Raw genomic sequence first — 13,558 nt, 5'->3', positions numbered from 1 at the left:
GGGATGAATCCATCAAGCCCAGACTCTTCTTTTCCCCTTCAGGAGATGTGAGGCCATCTGATTTTCTCCTTCTTTCCCCACCCCGGACCGAGGTTTCCAGGAGAAACCTGCTGGTTTCAGGTGTCGCAGGCGCAGGGGACAGCCCCAGGCAGCTGCAGGTGAAATCCCCCAGAAGTGACAACATTTTGGCTGTGACTAACAGAAAGCTGAAGCTCTGCTCCGGGCATCAGCTGAGGCAGGAAGGTTTCCAAAACCAAGCCTGGTGGTGCCAGAGGTGGTGGAATAAGATCTCCTCCCAGCAAGGCGCTGAGTTGTGAGTGAGAAAGGAGGAAAACCAGGGAGAAGCGGTACCAAAGTCCCTCCTACCTGGCCTCTCAGCCCAGGTCCAGGTGCCTGGCTCTTGGCAGGCCTCGATGGACCCGGTCCCTCTCCTCTTTTTCTGCTTTTCCAGCTTTTTTATGACCTCAGCGCCTTTGTGTTTGTGATGCCTGAGCGTGTTGCGGTGGTTAAAGCTGCTCTTCCCAGCAGGAATATCATCCCACCGGTGAGACGGATAGGTTTGGACATCGGGATGTGGATGAGTGCACACGATTACCCTCACTCGCTGTTCCCACTGGGCAGGTGGAAAAACAAATCTGCCAGGTAGCGAAATCCCTTCAGGGGAACGGCGATGGGGAGAGCCCTCCCGTGGAGGAGCTGGTCCGAGGGAGAGCGGGCAGGGATTAATGGGCTGAGAAAAGCTACAACTTAAAACTGAGTCTGTCTGAAGGGTCCATGTGGAAAAACGGTGGTCAGGTTTCCCTCTCTGTATCCTATCCTTGCGTTGGCAGAGTTAAGACAAGCTTCCTCTTGATAAGGCGCTTGCAAGTTCTCTTTTTTTTTTTTCTTTCCTTTTTTTCTTTTTTTTTTTCCACTTTTTCTTTTGTTGTTGGTTTTTGGATGTTTATCAAAGACATGTATTCTTATTCTTACGTTATTCTTATTTATAATGTTCTTATTCTAAAAATAAGGGACAAGTCCTGGGCCGCTTGAATGCGTCCCATTGTCCCTTTACACCTTGCCCTACCCATCACCATCCCAACCTACACATGGGGCAGCTCCTCACCCTCTGTGCCAGGGTGACGGGGCTCTGGCAGCAGCTCCCAAAGCAGAGCCCCCTTTAAGGGAAGTCCTGCTGTGCCCCCGCACCCAGGCACGGCCCTGTCAGTGGGTGCGAACTGACTGCGGCCATCCTGCTCTTCTCCTCCACCCCTGCAGCCAGGTGACGGCAGGATTTGTCCCTGGAGTGGGGTGGTGGAGGGCAGGAGCCACCCAGGACCATTTCCCATACGGAATACCCCTGATAATGGGAGACACCAACATTTCCCCCTGATCAAAGGCAAGGGGGCGTCTGCTCTGTCCCTGGTCCACGCCTTGATAACAACACTGACCACAGCCTTGTGACCAGGGGTTCCCGGCTAAAAGGAGTCCCCAGATCGCTGTCACAGTCACCAAATAGCCCCGTGACGGGAAACAAACCCCTGGCTGTCGCTGACCTGGGTTGAACGGAGGACCTGGAGGGGCAGGATTATCAGCAGCAGCCCTCCGACCTGGCACTTCCACAGGCTGGGGGGCTCGGGAGAGGGACAGGGTCACGCCTGTTAGATCATTTTTCACTGTTTAAGTGGAAATATGGAGCACAAGTTGTCAGTTAAAATAGTAATAATAAGTTTACGATTTTATGGGGGGCCTTACAGTGTTATAGGCTTTCCCTGTGAGACCCATTTATGGGATCCGTGAGATTAAATAAAGCTTTTTGTGTCTAAATAACAGCTAAGATTGCTTCTCTGAAGGGCTAGGCACTGAAGGAATAAGCACTGCCTGTTTCTCACTACGAGCATCGGATTTTGTTTGACTGGGATCGTGTTTTATAACAACCCCGCTCAGTTTGCAGTGACCCCAGCAGGCAATCGCACCGCAGCTAATAGCAAACTCACTGGCGGGCGTTTAACGCTGGTATTTGCTGTTGACTGTAGAAGGTAGCTGGTTTAGGTCTGCGGTGATGATGTAGCGATTAGGGTGGGTTGTTGGTCACAGCACAGCTGGGTAATTGCTAACGATGAGCTAGTGAACTCCCAGGTAATTGCACCTCACCCAGCGAGGTGTGTTGTCACCAGCCAGCGGTGTTATAAAGGCAAAGCTGTGAGGTGTGTGAAGGGCAGTCATTGTCTCCATGTGACACTGCTGAATCACGGCCAGAAAATGATCCCTTCCCCTTACCAAGGAAAATAATGCTTGATCTGTTTGTGTTTGCTTTCTTAAAGGGATGACTCGTTCATGGTAAGTCTTGCTCCTCTGTCAATTTATGCCCCTTCCTTCTCTTCTTATCCTTTAAAAACTGCTCAGAAGTAGAGATGTGCTCTAGGACATGTACCCATGTCTTGAAAACAGGTCAGAAGGGGAAAGAGAGGCTCCCTTACTGCCCCTACTAGGGGACAGTACGGATCCCACCTCCGCTGGCCACCAGCAAGCCCTCCCAGATGCGGTGCCTGGCTCACTCACCACGAGGATTCAGCAGAAGCCCCGACTTGCCTCAGCACCAACAGCCCTAGGTCCTAGGAGAGCAGGCATCACTAACGAGGTTATTAGAGGGAAACGTTAATCCCACTTTAATGAATGTGGGCTCTGAGAGAGCTTGTGTGGTCACTCGCTAGAGCCCCGGTGGCCCTTGGGCAAGGTTCCCCAGCCCCAGGCCTCTCTGGGTGCGTTCGGGCTCCTCGGGATGTTACCCACCCTGAATGGACATGGAGCTGGGAGTCCTCACCTAGCCCCCAGCCCTCGTGTCTGGGGCCAGCTCTGCATCGTCCCCAGCCCCTGCAGCCTTGGCTCTTTGCCTCTGTCCACCACGATGGAGAAGCCCAAATTGCTTCGGCCTACACTGTCTGCTCGTGGAGGAGAGGGGTGGAAGCTCAACTCCTATAATTGCCACCCTCCTCTATCCCAGCAAGGAGTAATCACAGGAGCTATAGTGACACCAGAGTCCTCTCAAGCTGCTGGAGTGTTCACCAGCAGGTCCTGCAGGGCTCTGGGAAAGGCGCCGCCTGAATTACACCTATTTCACAGCTGGGAGGAGGGAAGCAGAGAGGGGGCCAGAAACCTCCCTGGAAATGCGAGCAGCCCTTGCCACACGCTGCCAGAAGCAGAGCAAATGGCAGGTTAGGGTAGGGGCTTTCCCAGGAGAGCCAAGGGGCCAATGGTCCTGCGCTCACCCACCCCACAAGGGGCTCATTATCTGCTGGAGCCTTCTCATTTCACTTCATTATTAATGCAAAGTGGTGTCAGCATCTTCACATTACTTGTGTGGTCTGGTTAACTGGTGCCAAACTGAAGCAAATCCCCTGAAAGGACAGGACTTGCCTCCTAGTGCCTAGATGAGCACAAGGCCTCGTGACACTGTTGTTGAGCCTGAGGGCAGTGAGGTGCGGGCAGAGGTCCGAGCACACGACTAAAAGGCAGGGTTGATCTGACCCACAGGATCAGGGCAAATTATTTGGCTTTTCTTTGCCCCGTTCCCTCTCCATCCCCTTTACAACACGAAGATATAACTTCTCCCTCACATGAGGGCAGGGGAGAAGCTCGCAAAAACGCCTGCTGAAGCGCTCGGGAGATGAAAAGCAGCAAATGATAAGTTGTATGGGCAATATAAACAAGCCCGGCTATAAATCTGCCGGGCTAAATGAGGGCCGAGGAGGGTTTCGCTGGTGGGTGGCACCCACCCCCTAATTACAAGGCTCGCCTCCCGCTCCCAACATGGGGCAGCATCCTCTTGGCTGGAGGGTGGCTGGCCCTGTAATGCCAGAGTGGAGGTAGGTAAAGAAAAACTCGCCGTGCCGGTCACCTCAAGGGGCAGGAAATCCCCTTTGGGAGGAGGTGGCTGCTCGCTGCGGGTTGGGGACGGTCCCCTCGGTGCCCTGTGTTTTATACCCTGAGCTGGCTGGTACCCTGCAGCACCAGGTGCTGCGTGATGCTCGCCGTGCTGCAGCTCCACGTTACAGGGGGGATTTGCAAAGGAAAAGCAGGTGAAAGAAAGCAGGAGCCTCCTTTTTCATTGCACCTCCCTCTTGACCTGGTTATTCTCGCTGGCCCCTGGCAGAGCGCTCCCTCTGCCTCTCGTCCCGCAGCTGCAGAGCCAGCAGCCCTGCTTTGTCTGCTCTTGCTTCTTGTGGGGTGAGTTTTATCCAAGTCATTGCTATGTGGGCTGGGGGTCCTGTAGGACCTGGGGAAGTCCTTCCCATAGCTACTGTTAGATTCATTACCCCTCTCTGACAGCTGATGTTGGGGGGAGAATCTCTGGCATTTACTACTCTGGTCCCACACCAGCTTGTCAGCTGTGGATGGACCTGTGAAAACCCCAGCTGGCATCACATGGAGAGACAGCTCCAACTCCATATCTTTACAAAGAAGCACAGCCCCAGAGTGAGGTGTAAACTTTAAGAAGTAAATTTTAGGTACTCCGCTTTTCGAACCTTCACAGTGTTTCTGGGTCACGCTTCCAGTGTGTCTTCACAACGGTGGGAGCTAAAGCCTGGCGGTGTACGTGCTGAGGGAAGTGAGATACCCACATCGTCAGCTCCTGTTGGGGCGAGGAGAGACATGGCAGCACCATCAGGGCTCCCGGATCTTCTCAGATCCACCAAGCCAGGCGGGTTGGTCCTCTTCCACGATGCCCGTGGCTCTCCGTTCCCTGCCGCTGCTTGCGTTTCACCTGCACTCCTGCCCTGGCCCTAAATAGCTCTTCCTTCAGGCAGAGCTCTGCAGAGCACCTGGAATAGGTTTGCTGGGTCTGGCTCCTTGTTTTGGCTGAGCGGAGCAGCAGTTTTTGGCCCGGGCAGGAAGGCAGCCTGGGATCAGGGGAAGAAGTTGTCATTCTCTGCCTTCTGAGCTTTGTAGGCTAAGTAAAACCGTCCGGAGCCAGCGATGTGGAGACGTGTAGGTGCCTAAAGGTGCAGGCTGATGTCTGAGCACTGCTTATTTTTAACCTGGCTCCGACACCTCTGCACTGTGAGCTTTGCAGCAGCCTCCTGAAGAAATCCTCTCCACTAACTCAGCCCTACCCCTTCCTACAGCCTTTCCCTGCTGCCTTCTGCCTGGAAAAGCCTCCTGGGGCAGCCAGCACCCCCCAGGAGGGTGGCACACAGAGGGTCAGCTCAAAAGCAACCGAGCTCTGAAGAATACCTCCTGCTTTGCTAGGAGATCCGGGTTTTCTGCTGTTCTGCCTCGGAGCTGACAGTTTCTCTGAGACAGGATGCTGGGATGTCGGCGTTAGTGCAGGATGGCTGTGCCTGCCTCCTCCTGTTGGTACAACACTGCACATTAAGTTATTTCTTCCAGATTTTACTGGCCTAAACTGGAATTTTCTATGGAATTTTTTTTTTTTTTTTTTCCTACTAAGGCTTGAACGAGGTCTACTTTCAAGCAGCCAGTCAGTGAGCTCTTTTTCCAAAAATCTCCATTTTCCCTTGAAGTCAGGGCAGAGCTCCGAGCACCTGTCTCTTGAAAATCAGGCCCCTTTAAGATATCTCGGGCTGCTTTGAATCACTAATTGCTTCTGAATACTTAGGCCAAATGTTTTATCACTTCAAGCTCCCATAGCAATGCAAATCTATACAGCCGAGCAGCCTCTCTCTATGCATGGTGGGGATTGGTATAGATAAGGATTAAAATGGAAACAAATTCAGCCCTGGGGGTCCTCTTTGTTCCTCCCTGCTCTTGGAGGGGTTGCCAGGGCTACATTTGTTCCCTCATCTTTTTGGATGGGATCCAGCGCCCCTTGAATGTGAAGGAAAGACCCGGAATGGCTGGAGAGGGCTGGATTAGGTCCTAGGTACATACATATTTCATTGGCCGTGCCAGGCTGGGCATTGTTTTTGCTCCCTGGCTTCACAAAGGTGGTGCTTTCTGAAACTCCCCCTCCTCGAGGGCGACGTGCTCCAGTATTCGTCCTGTCTGAAGCTTCTGGCTTTTGGGTTATTTTCAGCTTTTGCTGAATACTGCTAGTATTTTCCCAGCATCTGCCTGCTTGGGGGAGAAGGGGATCTGAGCAGGACCTGCCAGAGAGCTGCTTGGAAGTGCCAAATTGAAGGGGAGAAGCTGCCGTGGCACGTCCTGCTTGGGTCGTGGTGTGTGTTGTGGGGTTCTGCTGGTTTATGAGATGAGTGGCACTTTGCAGAGCCTCTTCCTTGCTCAGGTGCCACCGACGTCTTTAAATAACCCACAGCCTAAAGGTGAATTGAGGTGGAAAATCCAGGCAAGCAAGGGCAGCCGAAATCCTCCTTTTTGCTTGGATTGCCTGTTATTGGATCTGCCTGCCGTACAACCGCGTGCTGGGGATGGCTGTGCTCAAAAACTGCCAAGAGCTCAGCGCTAGGGAAGTGAAAGCCAATTTATTCACTTTCCAATAGAAAGGAAGATACATGCTGAACGTGCATCTGTTGGATGATATTTCTATTTCAGGAATGTTGTTAAGTGGAAAAGCAACTTTGTTTGCATGATTTATGTAGTTACTCGAAAACCTTGGGTTAAGCATGCAGGGATGCTTTGTAGGCATCAGGTACCATTTACTCGCAGCATAACAGGTAATAAAACCTATCATATCTTTCACTTTATACATGAGCTCCAGTTGACTGAGACACATTATCTGACCTCCTCAAGTACTCTGGACATGGAGAGGAAATAAAGTATCTTGACAAATCTCTTCATGTAAAATCAATAGCAAATAAGAAATTAGTCTTCTGGGGGTGATGGCAATTCATCTTAAAAATTAAACAGAAACTGCACATCTTTGTCAGTGAATGGAAAAAAAAATCTCTGCTCCTCTCAGACTATTTAGGTATTATTATTTCTGTATTTCAGTTGTTTATAAGGCTCATGTAAGACTCTGAGGATAGCTACTGTTATTTTCATTGCACTTACACCAGAGACAGCACTTCTAGGATAAACAAGCAGCCAGCCAAAGCAGGTAGATGGAAACGCTTTTCTGCCCATTTCACAGATGGGAGAGTTTTAAAAGTCACTGCCGAGGATTTATCAATTCGAGAGAAACTCTAGAGGCCTTGTTCCCCAGAGCTGCTCAGGTGCTTTCCCACCAGACTAGGCTTTCCAGGGAGGCGCGCACAATGCCTCAGTGAGAGAAGGGATCTGCCAACCCCCTGCCCCAGGCACTTCTGGGCTTCCACTCATCCCTGCTCCCCAAAGAGCTTAAGAGTCGTGCCCTTTGACTCGATGGGACTGAAACCCGTGCTTAAACCCTGGCAGAGGTAAACACACGTGTGATTACCTCACTGAACTGAAACCTTTGTGTGTGCTCTGGCTCCCGGCAGCAGCGCTGCAAGGCCAGGACTCGGGGAGCGACAAGCAGGCGGTGGGGCAAGCAGATGTGGGGCTGGCCGGGTGTATTTATGGGGATTTTACACCAGTGCAGGCTAACAGGTGGCTGCTGAGGCCGGTACAAAGCAGGAAAAGGTGGCCCAAAGGGTGGAAGTCGTGCTCCTCCCCAGCCGCTCCCGCAGGCCCAAGCCTCTCCGTGCCCTCTCTGTGCAAACAGGGCCGGGAAGGGGGGAGCCGAAGGGAGAACAGGAAAAACCTGCTGGTGCGAGGCCGGATTCGCATTACCCAAGCTGTTTTCAAACAGGTCGCATTCGCTTTGGTTTCAAAGCAGCTGAATGGCCAAACAGCCTCGAGATTGTTTTCGGGCCAGGTTTGACCTGGGCAGAATGCATTCGAGTTCCTGCAGGCCCTCTTTGGTGCATCACTGCCTCCCCGCACCCCTAACCTCGCGCCAGTGCAAGGCCGTGCTGGTGATTTAAGCCTTTCTGAGCCAACATGTTTTGCTTTGTGTTTGCCAGGGGCATGCACGCAGGCATTTTCCCCGGCCCGGCTGCAGGGTGGTAACCGCACAGGGCAGGATTGCTTGTACCTGCCTACCTGGAGAAGGCTTTCAGGCAGCTCGCTGGGCGTGAGGAGCGAGCTCTTCTTGGGAAGAAGGAGGAAAAAAAGATGCTAACAGAGCCAGAGATCAGATTGTCCAAGGCTGTATCTGCTTATGAGGCAGTAACAACAATAATTTACCTTTTAATCGCAATAATTCATCACAATTCTTTGCAGCTACCTCATGAATCCTCGCTGCTTATCTCACCCCTCTCTTTCAGGGATCTGAAAGCGCTTCATAAACATTAATTAATTATTCCTCCACACCCCTGCAAGCAAAGCAAACATCATCCCCGTTTTGCAGCTACGGTAGCTGAGCTCCCTTAATGAGATGATAACCGAGCAAGGATAGAGGAGCCCAGAGAGCCAGGCCCTATGCTAACTTCTGCCACCAGCATGCTGCTGCAGAGGGACCTGCAGCACGGGTGCTGGGGACATCAGCTTGCAGAAGCAGGCTGGAGGATGGGATGGAGGATGGGATGCCCCGGGATGGGCGTAGTTATTTCAGGGAAATGCGAATCATTCCGACCGTCCGGAATAATTCAAACCTTTGCCCCCTCAGCACTGCACTCACAGTCCCAGCTGAAAATCATCGCTGTGCCACCACCCTGGCCTTGAGTGCATGCAAACTGTGAATGGTGAGAGGAAAAGCCCAAAAAGGGTGAGGAGTGATCCTGCCCTCCAGCTGTCCCAGCTGCCAGCTCCCAGCCTCCACCGAGGGGACAGGCACCTGCCAGCGTGAAGCACCCGTCATTATTCACAGGAGGACTCTCCTTTTTTTAATGACCACGTTAATGGCCCTAATCTGTGAGTGTGAAGGCCGTTAATCCTGCAGTTGTATGGGCTGACAGGGGAAAATCAGAGCCCGTTCCCTTGCTGCCTCCTCATGCGTCACGTTGCATCCCAGCCCGACTGTCCCCTACCAGCACCGTCTGGTGCCGCTTGTGCAAAGGGCAGGCAGGAGGCTCCGACCCCTGTGCTGGCTTGGAAATACCCAAGGTCCAGCAGTTAACAAGTCAGGCCTCCTGTCCCACACCTCTCGGCTCCTACGACAGGGCCCAGCTGGCACTTGGAGCAGTGACACGAGCGGTGCCATCACAAAGCAAGGCATTAAACCTCTGCTGAGCTCTTTGACGCCCTTGGTCCTTGAGGAAGGGGGAGGCTGGCACAAGAGCTCCTTGGTGGATGCAGTGAGCCACAAGGATGTAAATTCAAGGGAGGGTCTCCTCTCGAAATGATGGGGAGGACGAGGCAGCGAGGGGCTGCGCCAGGCCCCACAGTAGCCAGTCAGGAGGTGTTTTTTCCTCCCAGTTGACTTTTGGAAGCCGACTTGCTCCCAGCATCAGAGCGGGAGGAGGGTCGTGCTTCATGGGCAAGTCGCGGTGAATTAAACGTAAATGAATCTGCAGCTCGATGGGCAAATCAGATCAGTGCTGGGAAACCCAGCTCCCCGCGGGGGACGGATTAGTGATGGGTCCTGGTGCATTTGCGCGCCGGGAGGGAATGAATGGGCAGAGAGGGAGGCAGCCAGGGCTGCGCTGTCTGTAGCTCGACAAGAAAGAGACATCAGCGGGCTCAAAGAAGAGAGGTCAGCCCTAGATAAACACTGGCTCGGTCCCCCATCAGAAAACCACTGAGGCATGAAGAAAAACTTTAACAGCTGCAATGCTGCTTTTGAACCTCCTAGTAAAAGGGGGGTCGGGAGGTCAAAACTTTCAATGCCTCTGGGAAGGGGAGAACTTTTCCCGGCAAGGCTTTGAAAAACCCTAACTAAATTAGCATGACCACACTGCTAAAGGCTTGGGAAACCTGAATGGCTCAGGTCGCAGGCTCCCCCAGAAGCGGAGAGGCAAGGAGCTGTTGCATTCCCATGCTCAACAACGTAATTAATGGGGCTATTTCCTAGGCGAAGGCAGATACTGAGAAGCCTACCCAGCACCTGGCCGGGAAATAAAAGCCCGTGGGATGTACTCTGTGTATCATTTCTCCCCCTGCTTTACCTCCTGACACCGCTGCCCTTTCCCCTTTCTGTTTCTACCTCCTGATTTCTGTCTCTTTGCTTATATTCACTGTCTGCTTGGCTTTCTCTGCCATTCCTGGTGTCGTGCAGCACAACTCACCGTGGGAGTGGAGAACTTGGGCGAGGGGGAACAGCGATGAAGCTGCTACAACCTAGAGCACACCTCTCCTTCAGCTGTACCCTCTCCCCTGGGGCTGCTGGATGGGAAATGAGGAGCTCCAGTCTAACAGCATCACTTTTTTTTTCTACTTTTATTGCTTTCTTTGTCAGAAATGGCGAGCCCTGATCCACACCCCGAGTTATTCACTTCCACTTTAAATATAGATTTTGCTGGTACATTTTCCAAGAGCTGTTCTAGCAGAGAGCAGACGACACGGGTTTCTGGTGGATGATACCAGCAGGGACCTTGAGATTGCTGGCAATTATCCCATCGCGTGTTTTTTTTATCAGCGCTGCCCTCAGCTCAGCTCCAATTCACCTGCGCTGAGTTTCCAGGGCACCGCTTTCTGCGAGATCCTTTGCAGATCATCCCCCTCCGCTGCTCCCACCACCGCAGACAGGCACACGCAGACTCTGCAGCTGCTGTTATTGCTTTTGGAAAAAGTGCTGTATGCCTACAAGGTGCAACCCCAATACGTAAGAAGACCAATGTAGCCCTGTAGCCATAAACTTTGCCGTCTGGGGCTGCAATCCTGCAGGCTGCTGGTGAGCATCCCCCGTTCTCACTGCAGCTGCAGGAGACAAGGGCTCAGCAGCTTCTCCAGGATTGCTGCAAAAGCAGAATGAATAGTTCATTGAATAAAGCCGGGCAGGAGGTGTATCGAGTTGCAGAGGCCTGCCCTTAAAGGAGAACAGCTAATCTTCCCACTAGAGCCAGCTGCCTTCCTAAAAGACCCGAGCAAGCCCAAGCAGGGCTGCAGGTGGATTAGCAGGACGTGGTTCCTGGTGCACCCTCAGTCAGCTGCAATGGCTCTGCGGTTCCCAGCCCTGTTTCAGCTTTGCTGCGACGCTGCGGTATCTTTTATTTTTCGTTCCTCTTGTTGTCCTAGAAACAGAGCAAAAAATTCTTTCAGGCAGGCCCTTTTGTTCCACTCGAGGCAGCATCTTCTGCCTCTCAGTGAAACAACGTGCCATTACATAATAAAATCCTTGAGAGAAAAATAGCAGCGGGTTCAAAACCTTCCAAAGAAACCTGAGAAAACTGCACATGCTCCAAACTTTCCACAAGTCCTAAGAGTGCTACATGCCTGAAGGGGTCAATGGGCACTTCCCAGCCCTGCTATGGGTACAGGCTGAGCAACACCGGGCGGGGGGGAATTGGGAGGTGGTCGGGGGGGATTTTGTGTTCAGTTCTGGCCCCGCACACCTTGCAATGCGTTCATCCTCTTCTCCTTGGAGTGGGAAGCAGAAAAGCAATCTTCTTTTGGCTGAGACATCACTGGGTTTCTGGTTAGGAGCCTTTCAGAGCCTTTCAGGCTAAGGATGCTGGTGAGAATGCTAAAAACATTTGCAAATATTTCCATAGGAGTGCACAGCCTGGCCCAGACCGGATCAACACTGTCAGCCCCCAGAGGTAGCAGACACCCAGGCTGTATTGCCCAGGTTTGCCCTGCCTGCCTTTAAGACAGCCCATCACACAATTACATGCAATGGTTTATTTATGGCCAGATCCAAGGTCACCGTCCTCGCTTCTGGCTTTAAATTACAGCTTTCAAGGTTGGGGGTGCCGAAAGAAACAGTCAATATGCCACATGGTACTGGCAAGAGAAAATTACTCCTGTTATCTCCCGAAGCCAGAGCTCCCCTGGAATTGCTGGGATTTCGGGGGTAGCTGTATTTATCAGAGAAGGAAGGCCTTTTTCTGGGGAAATGTGCCCTTCTGCGTGCTGAGCCAGGCAGCTGATGCGCCGGGTAATTTATCCGTGGCAGGTGAAGTGGAGCGGCTGAGGCAGGGCAGGACAGTGACACACATTTCCGGAGGCTCCGCGGGGCCAGAGGCAACCCCCGAGGTCTCAAGGAGGAGAGGGAATCGTGTCGGGGGCCATGCAGCCCTCTCCCCTGGGCAGAAGAGCCAGCTGCATCCCGTCTCGGGCTGGTCACAGCAGCCTCGAGCTGGGCGAATACTCGGGGGATTTAATTCTCCGTGAGGCCAAAGCTGCCAGCGAGACGCTGCTGCGGCCCTGTGGGATGGCAGAGGGCTAGCATGCGAGTTAGAGGTTTGTTTATTTTTCGCGGTAATAGCTTTACCCTTACAAGAGATTTCCAATCTTTTTACAAGGTGCTGAAGGTGAAAAGATTTAACACTCAAAATCTTTTTATTAAATGACAGGGAAAGACAACCGTCCTAACCAGTGGCAAGTGAGCCTCTGCTCAGCTTGCGTGTGATGAGGATCTGAGAAGATTATCCAAACTAATAAATACGATATGTATCTCCTGAGAACAGCTTTTGTTGTTTTCCCATATAGATCTTTGTTTCTCCTGCACCGTGAGTTCTCCAGGGCACGGCCTGCGCTGCAGAGTGCCAGGTGTATTATCTGATTTTGGGAGATAATGATTATGGAGAATATGTCAGAACAACAGAAAACTTCATTTCAAAAACCAATTAAAGCTGCCGAGTGACAACTACATACTTGGGTATTGCATCATGTACTAATCCCAGAGAGCAGCGAGCGGTTAAGGGTGTCCTGAGCCCGGCGAGGTCCCAAAACCGGAGGAGCTCTGGGCAGCGGGCGCTCAGGACGCCTGCAGAGGCCGTTCTGCACCACGGCGTTTGCTCAGCTCCGAGGCTCAGCACCCGGCCCCGCGGCCCCACCACCGTGAGCGGGGGCCAAGGGCATCGGTGGCGACCTGTCCACTCGCTGCCATCGGCTTTCAGTGACATGAGGGGCGTGCGGCGCCGGTTCCTTCACCGGGGAGGGAGGCCCAGCGCCTTTGCGAGGCCTCCGGCGTGTCAGTAGGCACCTGCTTCGTTCCCCAGACCTGCCCAACCTGTCTCTGTCCCGGCGTGCCTGCTCCTTGCAGCGCATTTAGGGCTCCCCAGCAGCCGAAACGCGTGGGGCCGGGGCGCTCTCGCCCCTGCCCCGGCCCAGGCTGCCCCCCGGGCCTCCACCTGCTCCAGCCTCCACCAGCAGCCGAGCAGCTCCGCGGCGGGGCCGGTCCTCAGAAGAGCATGGGGTTTTAATTGCCGTGATGAAGGAGACCCGGTCGGCAACAACCCCAGTCCCTCGGGAAAGCAGAGGCTGAAGCCTCCGCGGTGGGAGGCCGCCGCTGGGGCCGGTGGAGGCTGGTTCGGAGGGCGAGGGGCGGCACGGCCACCTCCTGCTGGAGCCTCCTCCTGCCCAGGGCTCCCCTTGGCCTCACCTGGCTGAAGCCCCTCCAGCCTCCCCTGGAGGCACGGTGGAGGCCGGGATGGCGGAGGCCGCCCCGGTCTCCCCAGGCTGAGCTTCGCTTCCGTGCCCCCCGAGGAAACAAACGCACGCCCTGGCGCGGTCGTTCCCCGTCGGTTTGCTTATTCCAAACTGAAAAATTAAAAAAAAAAAAAAAAAAAAAGCCCAAATTTGAGAATCGGAGGCC

General features: G+C 53.3%; 1 long non-coding RNA gene across 1 annotated transcript; it reads left to right on the top strand.

The window, feature by feature from the left end:
- The first annotated feature begins 333 nt into the window (after positions 1–333).
- LOC310901072 lies at positions 334–13,526 on the top strand. The gene is made up of 3 exons (XR_014585567.1): positions 334–2,319; positions 2,431–4,206; positions 12,315–13,526. It is a non-coding gene; the product is annotated as an uncharacterized lncRNA (long non-coding RNA).
- Positions 13,527–13,558: the final 32 nt, after the last annotated feature.

This window comes from Anser anser (genome assembly GCF_964211835.1).
Source record: "Anser anser genome assembly, chromosome: 5".
NCBI lineage: Eukaryota > Metazoa > Chordata > Aves > Anseriformes > Anatidae > Anser > Anser anser.
Note: the sequence above shows the minus strand (reverse complement) of the source record. Positions and strands in the feature narration are given on the sequence as shown.